The 9,694-nt window shown below is 31.3% G+C and overlaps 1 long non-coding RNA gene across 1 annotated transcript; it reads right to left on the minus strand.

The window, feature by feature from the left end:
* Positions 1–1,044: 1,044 nt before the first annotated feature.
* LOC117318300 lies at positions 1,045–8,854 on the minus strand. The gene is made up of 3 exons (XR_004530329.1): positions 8,728–8,854; positions 2,391–2,672; positions 1,045–1,165 (listed from the first exon to the last, which is right to left on the minus strand). It is a non-coding gene; the product is annotated as an uncharacterized LOC117318300 (long non-coding RNA).
* Positions 8,855–9,694: the final 840 nt, after the last annotated feature.

The raw sequence follows: 9,694 nt of genomic DNA on the forward strand, positions 1-9,694 counted from the left end.
AAAATAGTCATGTAATATACACAAATGTTTGTTTTGACATGTACTTTCTTAGAATCACAAATAATTTGCTAAAGATGCTAATAGTTTCTTATATAGAGTTACGATGGGGTAAGATGTAGCATGGCATAATTCTAAGTCTTAAAAATAACCAAACCTGAAAAATAGCCAAGCTGTTATGCCACAGTTTGACATACATATCAAACATTTATAAAGTTACCTCTGTTAAATTGCATCCTAGTAGGGATTTATAGCCTTGTAAAATATATATTTTTGACTGGATTTGCTGTTTAGATACCCCTTAAACATGATAATTAATAATTACGAGGACGTGCGCAGTTGTTTTTCTTATTTTGTTTTGTTTTGTTTTTGTTTTTTGTTTTTTCTTGTTTACTCCTGAGTTAATACCTAACTTTTAAGCAACCATCTTGAAGTGTTCACTTGGGAGATGTAGAAAAATAAATTGCATTGTGGGGGAAAATACGAAAATAAATGTCGCTAGTGTTAACTTGTTTGATAACGTTAACATTTTGTGTTAGTGAGCAACAACACTTAAAACTGTCATTAACTAATGCAGATTAACAAGTCAATAATTTTTTATGATTAAAGACAACGTTAGCTTAACGATGGATTTGAACAACCGTGCCCTGGAATAATTGTAAAGTTGTACCCTATTACATTATCACGTTTCAAAGGATTGCTTGAAATATACACACATATATTTCACCAATCATCATTTATGAGATCAAATTCCACTTTTTTTTTCTTTTTCTTCTTCACTTTTGTGATTAGTTTCACAGTTCAGTAACTAAGTAATAGCAATGACATAATGTTTAAACCTGAATAAATCACATTGACAAAAACAAAACTGGTATTTTATAAAATAAATAATTTATTGAATAAAACAGCAACACTTATATATGAAAATATCTACTTAAATTACTAATTAACTAATGCAATTGTTATACAAATGCATTGTGATGTAACAAACTCGAAAACAGAACATATTCATATCATTTTAACGAGAGGGAAGAGGGGAGCAGTTCGTTTGTTTTTTTAGATCAATTGAAAACGAATAAGTTTAATTTCTTAACATCCGAATGTTGTCTCTCGTTATGTCAATTCCAATCCCACTTCTGTTTAGTCCAACCTTCAATTTTAATTAAATCTGAAAATAAAGAAGCAGAAAATATGCAGAAGATGTCTTTGTAATGGATAATTTTGCATGTAACGCATGTAAAGATGTAAGAATGAAAATATAAAGACATAAAATAAGTTAAAGACAGTGTATAACATTACACGAATACATAGGCCTATAAAAGAGCTGTGTCGACCTTTTATGACTCGTCAGTGATGGGAGAAACGAAATACAGAAAAAGAGAGCGAAAAGGTCGAAATGGGGTTTAACTTAAAGGTGTATAAGAAGGCCGGGTGCTGTTATTTCTAAATTTCACAAAATTTGAGAAAAATGGAATTAGGATGTCTTAACAAGAATATACGTCATATGAATGTTTGAACTGATGGGTCTATCCAAAGAAATATTGCTGTATCGTACATATTACTGAGAAAACACATGATTTAATCACCGTAGAGCGTTAATACAACAATGGATTCATAGATTGTGGAATATTATAATGTTTAAGAGTTCGTTGTTAACGCATGACAGTTTTTTTTTTTTTTTTTTATTAAACGTTTGTGCAAATCATTAGTCGCAATGATATCGTGAATATAGAACGTTAAGATAATAATCGTGAGCGTAATCTTAGTTCTGGTGACGTATCAGGGTCCGAAACCCAGTAATTCTCAAATGATTTATCATTTTGCATTATTTAGACTAAGAATACCTGGTGTATTATTTCCAAAATGTAACCTATAGCTTGGCCTAATGATCATTAACATTGCCATCTTATTTTTTTCAGAAGCCAATGTGTGCGTCACGTGAATTAGATTTTTTTTCAAAAATTGGAAATTAGCAGATTAAACTACTTTTAAAGTTGTATTTTGGCGAGGTACACAAACATACTTTGATTCATCTTAGCACGTAATGACACTGGTGTCAAAGAATTATTTTAAACAATGTGAATGACATATGCAGCATTTGTTCAAAACGTAACATATTGTCAATGTACTGTAAACCTAAACATTTCAGCGGTAATCTTGTTTTAGAGATTTTTGCGCTGAAAGTGTTTCGCTAAAATCTGATTGTGCTTATTGTAATTTATCTACAATGTTTAATAGCAATCATTGTCGATGTGCTAATTTATCATCCCGCTAATCCGTTTCAATTGGATTTCCCGCTAAAATTTGTGCACGCCAAAATAAGTCCGTTTACAGTACATCTTGCATCATCAGCCAGAAATGTTTTAGTAATCATTCAGTATACGTGGCCATACCTGTTTATCCTAACTGTTTGGAGATATGTAGCGATAGGTAATCCTTAAGACAACATCCGACACCCGTTGGACTGCATTTCAGTAAATTTGGCATTCTGTACTGCATCATTGATACCATATTACAGATGTTATTCCCGGCGCATGGTATAAGCCTCATGTTTTCAGTCTCCTGGCACAGTCTGATCGGGTTATTGAGCAACTGCATGAATACGTTCGGTTGTCCAGATTGTTGTCCAATCATTGCTGGCAGTGCCGTATAGACCAGAGACGGGCTCTGGGAAACTGGAAGGAAAAAATGTTGTTGTGAAAAGCTTAGTTGTTCCTATTTTATCACATTACTTACATTTGACAACAAATTCACTCTGATATTTAGTGTGTTTAAATTGAGGAGTTATATGCACTTGATGGTAATTTTAATTTCACATTAATTGTATATGGATGTGAAGTTTATCGGTTTTGTATCAGGAAAGCCTATTTTGACGTAAGCTGGTACAAATCATATAATTACTGCAAGTAACTCTCCACTTTTTTCTGTTACTACTTTCAGAAAATCGTATAATGTTCTCTTCTTTCTTATAGAAATCAAAACTGTACTGTTATTTCTTATATAAAGCAATACTTTACTAATATTTCTTATATAAAGCAATAGTTTACTGATTTTTCTTATTGAAATCAATACTTTGTTAATATTTCCTATAGAAATCATATACTGTACTCATATTTGTTATATAAATCAATACCCTACTCATATTTCTTATAGAAATCAATGCTTTACTAATATTTCTTACAGAAATCAATTCTTTACTAATATTTCTTATATTAATCAACTCTTTACTAATATGTCTTATATTAATCAAAATAGAACGGCTGAACCGTAAAACAATGGAAATAAACCTGTGACAGTCATTTACGTCATAAATTCAAGTACGAAAATAAAGAAGCGTAAAGAAACAACAATGGTCAGAGCCCCAACAAAACAAAATCTATCTTAAATGAGGAGAATAAATTGAAAAAGGTAGGTGTTTTGTTATAATCAACGATACAGTACATACTGTATACTATATATGTACATTTGTATTTCAGTGAGAAAAAGACAACTTCAAAATTTCAAATTTGTAAATTATCACAAAAATAGGATAAATAAGTTTCGTTTATAGATATTTTATTAATTTAATGATTACTTAATGCAAAAAAAAACAAAAAAAAAACATTTTTATCAATATTAATATGCATCAGTACGAATATGATAAAGTTGTCTTCGGCAGGTAAGAGGCGAATGCGAATTACGGCAATAATACCACTTTGTTCGCATGCGCTACGGACCGCTTCATCTCTAACTATCCAGGGAGAATAACACGGAATCATATTTAGAATTGTCTTTTTTACATCTATATATATTACTTAGAATTGATATATCAAAAATTGATTTTTATTGATCTCAGTAGAAATATATTTCAAATTTTCTTTTCTGTAAAAAGCCAGACAAAATCTGCGTTATCGCGGAGCTGACTCTCTATATACATCTAAAAATAATGTTTATTTGTGTCATTAACAAAAACAATTAAGAAAATAAATATTGTAAAGAAAAGAAATCATTTTTAAACGAACATTAATGTTCGGTTATTGCCATCAAGAACTGGACTGAGAAATATGACCATATTTGGTAGCCACATTCACCAATACGCCATCTACTGTCTGTTTCAAAGAAATATGGCTGCCCCCATTGCCTTACGCTTCAAATAATTTACTTGCAAAAACATCTTCGTTTTATGTAGTAGTTTTACCGAAAATGTTGAAATGTATTCAGTAGATGTTTTCAAGATGCATACGATTTGAGAAATGCATAACGCTAGCGAAATGTGAAGACTAAATGAACCTGAACTTTACGAATAACTCCAGGTCAATATATTTATGTAAACAAATATTGCGCAGGCGCATTCGTCTCCGGATGTTTAGAAAGTTTTGCTCTTCCGTGTTCATTCCAAAACGGCTGACATTATAGCATCGGTCTGCAAATATGTCCGCGATTTACTTAAATGTGTATTATATATATTCTAGAATGTTACATCATTATCAACTAGATGAATATTTCTATAATTTAGAGAAAGAAATATATCAATAACGGCATACGAGACGATACATTGTATCATACTATAGGTTACTGTACTGCGTACAGTACATGTTTGCGAGAAAGGTAGATACTAGGTGGCATTTGTGGTCAGGGTGACTGGTCATAGCGTTAACATTGTCATCGATTTCCATATTCCATTTTCCTTTGACGAAAACGACCAATAAATCAAATGCAAATGATAATATCTTGTTGCCATGTGCACGGGATTGGTTGTTGTAGGCGATACTTGGAACGTATTTACTGTTGTAAGGGAGGTAACTGCAAGATTACGGAAATCAAACGTTAAACCAATTTGATTGGTCGATTCTTCCATGACTTTGGCAGGGGGTTTACAATCGAAGTGACAGATAACTACGGCAATATATTACGATGATATCAACAATAACACTTTTAGATACGTGTGGTCGGCAGTTGTCATGTTTAAAATGAACAATTATATAGCTTGTTTTTATTTCGGCAAAGTCGAGAATATTTACTGAAACGGACCACAGGTGAAGCAGACTTGGAAATACCGAAACGAAGAAAAATGGGGCTCAATTATAATATAAATTGGCATTATTTTCAGAGAATTGACCCACATATATGTTTTTCAATACCTAATTGTATCATATGTAAAATATAAGAGGTTTACGAATTTTAAATTAATTTTTCATTTGCGAATCGCGGCCCGATTGTCGTTAGAGTTGAATTACCGAAATGGCCGATAGTGGCCCGAATCGATATTTTTACGAGAGAATGGACCCAATATAGGATCTATTAATCTTTGGTGTGTGTATATCTAGAGACCATATGCATTTTTTTCCTTTACCTGGAAGTATTTTGAAAGAATTTGCAAAATACCGAATTCACGATCAAATTTTCGATTGTGACGAACTACTGAGACGGTGTTAAGTTCATGTTAAGTCAATCTGATTGAAATCAGCTGTTACATATGTACACATGGCTACGTTAACTATGCAATACGCCTACGTATTTTTTTTCAAAGACGGAAAACGGAAATCCGGATTATCTAAAAACAAATGCAAAAAGACTTGTGATATTCACTTAATTTAACATTCAGCCATTAATTGTTATTTGTAGTTTTATAACTTCTGAAATAGTGTGATCGATTCTCTATATAATATTGCTGTGGAACTTGTGTTATTTTTCAAACAAATTCATTTTGATAATTTTTTAATTTAGAACGTTCATCAAGTCATGTTCAAGACTTGAAATTCTCGCTACACCATACTTCAAACACAGTAATCAATGAATTGATAAATTGAAAATTGAAGTCAAGCAAATGAGTTAATATTTACCTAAATAATTTTTCAATATACAACACATGTTCAGATGACTATTTGTGCCATGCTGTTACAAGATTTCAGTTATAATTCTAAAATTGAATTAGTATGTAAATATATGTTATACTGTCAATATCCACAAAGCGAGTGTAGTCTACTGTACTCGGTCATGCCGTAGATAGCGGTACATATACGTACTGCTTACATCTCGTGCTTACTTGTGTGAACTATAAATCAATAACAAAAATGGTTCATATATTTCTATATATGACTTCACAAATTATGCGGTGTCTGAAGATCTGAATGAAGTGAATAAACGATGTATTAAATTATTTTTATGAAATATTCAAGTCATAGATCATTCTTTTTTTAAAAGTACTGATTTCAGGTCCATTTTGGTAATTCAACTATAACGGCAATTAAAATACTTCTCGTTTTTTTGTTAAAGCTGGAAAACGGAAATCCGGATTATCTAAAAACAAATGCAAAAAGACTTGTGATATTCACTTAATTTGATATTCAGCCGTTAATTATTATTTGTAGTTTTATAACTTTTGATATATTGTGATTGATTCTCTATATAATATTGCTGTGGAACTTGTGTTATTTTTCAAACAAATTCATTTTAATAATTTGTTAATTTAAAATTTTCATCAAGTCATGATCAGGACTTGAAATTCTCACTATACCATACTTCAAACACGGAGTAATCAATGAATTGATAAACTGAAAATTTACCTTAAATAATTTTTCAATATACAACACATGTTCAGATGACTATTTGTGCCATGCTGTTACAAGATTTCAGTTACAATTCTAAAATTGAATTAGTATGTAAATATATGTTATCCTGTCAATATCCACAAAGCGAGTGTAGTTTACTGTACTCAAAGTCATGCCAGTAGATAGCGGTACATATACTTACTGCTTACATCTAGTGCTTACTTGTGTGAACTATTAATCAATAACAAAATGGTTCATATATTTCTATATATGACTTCACAAATTATGTGGTGTCTGAAGATCTGAATGAAGTGAATAAACGATGTATTACATTATTTTATGAAATATTCAAGTCATAGATCATTCTCTTAAAAATATTGATTTCAAGTCCATTTTGGTAATTTTACTATGACGGCAATCAGGCCTAGAATGGCGAATAAGCCCCTAATATTTTACATATGATTAATTTTGACATTGGAGAACATAAAATTGTGTCCATTCTCTAAGCACTGGTAGAATGTACAGAATAGAGCTTCATAAATATATTCTCAAAATTACTAATTACCCCGGTAAATATAACATTTTACATAAACCTCCCATGACTGATGGTGAACTTAAACTTGCAAATCTCCTGTGTCATTCCAATTTTGATATGTGTAAATATATACACGTACTGTATATATATATATATATATATATATAGTTATAGATATGGAATGCTTCACAATTTGCATACAGTTATGGAATCTTATAACACCCCCAAAAATGTTCTCACCACATAAAGGTGTGATCTGTGCAATTACATTGCTGAATTGTGTGGTTCAGTATGATTGGATGATCAACATTGGAAAAGGACAATAAATAGGAAATGTGTCGTCCCATCGAATGGACTGTAATCTTCGTGATCAGGTTTGAAGTTGAAAATGAATCTTGAAGTTTTCTTTTCCTTTTTGCTGAATTATTCTTTATCTGGTTGTTATTCTTTATCACATTGTTTACCATCCTGTAATTATACCAGAAGTTTATCTTCTCATATACAAATTTATTAACATCAAATGATTCCTGAACAAAAGGAGTCAAGTTTTTTGTTTTGAAGTACCATCAATGCTTGAGTACAGTTTCAATAGGATACATTCCTAATTCGGGCCTTGATTAGCAGCTCTGGTTTTGGTTTTCAGTAATTCTTTGTGTGTTTCATCATATTAAGTTGAAATACAACTATGTATGCCAAACTAACGATGGAACTAGCCTAAATTTAGTTCATATTAGAAGTTGGCATCAATAAGGTCACAGAGTCCTGGCTGTATTATAACTGATGATGCCTTCCCGAAAGAAAGAAGACATATTTTATTTTCATCGATCCAAGATAGATCAACAAACTTCCAATTTCAATTAGGGCCTTACAGAAACATGCATGTGTACAATCAAATCAGAACAGCTGCAAACATTTCAAATTATTTGCAATTAATTCCTAAACCGATATCAGTAAATTTATCAACTTAAAACTAAGAAGATTACTGATTTTGCATTAAACAATAATGTTCGTTTACAGTACTTCCAGTACTTTGTTTTAATTTCAGAGTTTGCTAACGATATCACTTACAACAGGACGCTATTATATACCAAGGGTGAAAGGTCGAATTAAACAATTTGAAAAAAGTAGCGCTTATCTTCCATAAGACTTATGACACAAATGCTCATTTTTTGTTGGATTTTGTTTCCTGGCTAGGATTAATTTCTTAATAAAAAAAAATCAAATTTTGACACAAACGACAAAAACGGTGTTGGTCGGAACGACAAGAAACTGTATGTTATCGCAATGCTACAACTTCAACAACAATAGCTTAATATCTTAATCATAAGGAGGTAAGTGTTCAAAATAAATTATCTATATAAAAGGGGTATTATCATGTTTCAAATTCATTGAATATGTTACGAATATGTTACGACAAAATAAAAAAGATTCCATCTTCTTTTTAAAATTAATAAATAAAAAGCAATGAATATTATCAAAATGCTGGAATATTTTTCTTATAATTTTGGATATACATTTTTTTTCATCTAAAATACTTTTTATACCTAAGAATTAAAAATGAGTAAACATATACTTTTACATTTAAACTATTCAGATGTCTAAAACACAATTTTTAATAGATACTTATCGAAATATTAAGATTTTGTGAAATATCAAAATACTTACAGAGGATTCCTGAAACAATGACTAAAAGAATTAACTCCCTCATGTTTTCGGCGTATAGCGTGGGTGATCAGCGAGGCGATATGTTTTCTGGAGGACTGACAGCGCCAGACAGCCGACCTCGCCTTTTATATGACCAACGATGAAGCATTTCACCGTCCGTGGACTGACGACATAAACCTCATGGTCACACATCACACAACAGGTTCTGCACGGCAATTAATTACATTAATTAATAAATATTAATTAAACAATTAATTAGGGAAATAGGAAGAGGACAAACAGAGGGTAAATCTTTTGTAGTCATGTGTGTTGCTTATATAATGACATCAACTTCTTTTAGTATATATTAAACTGCTATTTCTATTTCATTATCTACACATTAAATTAAGAATTGTGAGAAGATATGGAATGAACTTTCTAAAAGTATTAAAATTAATCAGTATATGCGTTGATGTTGAAAAATAATCTAAAGCATAAAATAAGTAGAAATTATCCCTAAACGGACCTCACACGAGCAAATGTTAATTACGTACCGGCCACCACCATCAACGCAACTGAAAGACCTGTCAAAAAGGACTTTTCAAATATAAATATGACGATGTGTACCCAAAACTATTAATAAATAACGTTAGCATTTATGTGGTATAAATGGCCATTTGGTTTGTCCACTACCTGGCACTTCGGTCACGTAGAAGAGGACAATGTGTTACGGCTATCTGTCAACCTATTTGTAATATAGCATTGTTATTCCTCTGATATGGCAATGCATGTGTGTGTGTGTGTGTGTGTTTTTCTCGTGTGGCATTATCGTTTAAATTAATATCTTATAAGTATGATATATATTGTTGCTTTGTACGACTGGATGTTGTTTGTAATGTTTGTGATAAATATGTAGTTGTCGTCAAAGTCATGATTTTCGGTATTGTCCAATTCGATACCTCCTTAAGATTTAAGAAGCGTGCGGATG

The sequence above is a fragment of the Pecten maximus genome, unplaced genomic scaffold (assembly GCF_902652985.1).
Source record: "Pecten maximus unplaced genomic scaffold, xPecMax1.1, whole genome shotgun sequence".
In the NCBI taxonomy this organism is placed as follows: Eukaryota; Metazoa; Mollusca; class Bivalvia; order Pectinida; family Pectinidae; genus Pecten; species Pecten maximus.